This window comes from Adiantum capillus-veneris, chromosome 24 (genome assembly GCF_014529385.1).
Source record: "Adiantum capillus-veneris isolate H3 chromosome 24, ASM1452938v2, whole genome shotgun sequence".
NCBI lineage: Eukaryota > Viridiplantae > Streptophyta > Polypodiopsida > Polypodiales > Pteridaceae > Adiantum > Adiantum capillus-veneris.
Window position 1 is genome coordinate 79,012,513 of NC_140954.1, and position 2,393 is coordinate 79,014,905.

The following is a 2,393-nucleotide window of genomic DNA, read 5'->3' on the forward strand; positions in this document are numbered from 1 at the left end:
GGGGAAATGGAGAAGAGTCAAATCAATTGTGCACATTATGCTCACTACAAGTTCAAGAGTCTGAGTAGCACACACTACTAGAGTTCTCAGCTTTTGGTCACATCCGAACTTGCTTCTCTCACATTTTCAACCATAACTTAGACCTAAACACTTTTCCTCTCCCATCCAAAGTGTGGCTCTCAATTGCAACTCTCATCACCACAATTTTGGAGCATCGAGAGTCAATCATCAGCCATACACGTACTACATCACATGTAACTTGTCCCATAGGGCATATTTGATCTTTGAGGACGATAATAAAATCTATCTCTCTCTCTCTCTCTCTCTCTCTCTCTCTCTCTCTCTCTCTCTCTCTCTCTCTCTCTCTCTCTCTCTCTCTCTCTCTCTCTCTCTCGACAAAAAGCAGCAAACTAAGGAGAAACGGCTCGGCATCGAGACAAGTCTCGCTCTCTATTTTTGTTACCATATACATGTGGTAGTGATGTGTGTGAACATACTAGGACCGCCAGGGCATTTTTTCCCTCTTTAGGAGTTTTTTCCCCTCGTGCATTGTATATACACCCATCACTCTAGGGCTATCTATCTTCCATTTCACACTAAGTAAGACACTCTCTGTTGTGTGCCTTGAGCTTCCTTCATCTTCTCCAAGCTATTGTGCATTTCTCTGCAACCCTAATTCCAACAATTGGTATCAAAGAAAGTTGCCTCCTCCCGGGCTTAGTCACCAGCTGCTCTAACACACGCCTGCTCACTTTCTTCGATTTCAGTGAGGTTTGGCGTGCGTTCGCAGGTCAACAAATATTTCGGGTATGCTCCTAGAGCTCAATCTGCTTAGATTTTTGATTCACGCTCATTTCGACCTTCGTTTCCACTACAGGCAGTACTGCACAGGCTATTTCGTCATTTTGTGTGTAAAATTTCTATCAGTACCGTTTTCTACAAAAGAGGTGACTTACAGTCTTCTATAGTTTGTGCTATATAGCATGTGTTGTTCTCGCTTCATTTGTCCTCTTTTCGGGCAGTTTTCACATCACGTGCAATATCATGGCTGACAACAACACATATGTGTTTAAGATGTTTGTTGTTGAGGAGAGATTGGATGGGGGACAATTACTCTATGTGGGCTTACATGATGCAAGATGTCCTTGTGTCAAAGGGAATCTAGAATATTGTGCAGGGCATTGATGTATGTCTTGGTTCTGAGGATGTATGCAATGTTGAGGATGTGGCAGGTCTTGCAAGGATTGCTGCTATTAGAGTTTTTTTGCCTACGATAGAACAATCTTATTGGGATGTAAAGGATGCGCAGGGTCATGCATTAATTGTGTTGTATGTGAAGCACACAATTGTTCCTCACATTTTTTCACAAAATCTGCAAAACAGGATTGGGATATATCATATTTTGGCTTGTATTTATGCAAGTGGCAATGAAGCTAAAATTGCTTTGCTGCGCAAAGAGTTGGAGTTGAAGATTATGCATGAGGAAGATGATATGGACACTTTCCTTGCTAGTGTCAAGGATATCAATGAGCAAATTATTTCTGCAGGTGAAGTCATTTCAGATAGTTCCCTAGTGTAGAATGTTCTTGATGCCTTACCAGATTCCTACTAGACTTTTGCTAGTACTTGGAGACTTGTGATCCAAGGAAATCCTGAAGCTGTCAAGTTTGATGCATTATGCACATTGCTGTTGCAAGATTCACTTTCCAGGAAAAACATGACTAGACAGCGTGCAATGGAACAGGCTTTTATGGATTCTCAAAGAAAGGGGGGTAACAACAATGCAGCCACTTCTTATGGTTCTACTACGAGTGGCAAAATTTATGTCCCCCAATGCTTCTGCTGGCAGCACTTCGTCTGGAAATTTTGGTGATAAGCGCAAAAAGAAGATGCGTTGTCATTATTGTAAAGCTAATGATCACTTGATCAAGCAGTGTCCTAAGTTGAAGGCCAAAGAGGATAAGAAGAAAGAGGGTGGTTCCACTACAAATGCTGGTTCCACTATAAATGCAGCCATTGTTGAGTCTTCTGTGAAAGGAGACTGTGATGTTGATGTTGATGCAGAATAGGCTTTTAGTGCAGAGTGCACTTACAATACTATTGTCCATGATGCATGCATGTCAATTGGTGCAGATTCACATCTGTGGTATTTTGACAGTGGTGCTACAAAGCATATTACCTCACATCGTGAATTTTTCACCTCTCTCGAGTCTGTCCCTCATGGGAATTCAGTCACTTGTGCCAACAATGGCTCTTATCTGGCTTAGGGAGTTGGAAAGATTGTGCTTACTGCTGCAAATGGCAGTTCTTTCACACTTGTTGATGCACTTTATGTATTTGGGATCAAGAAGAATCTTTTGTCTGTATCTGCACTTGCTAGACTTGGACTTGTA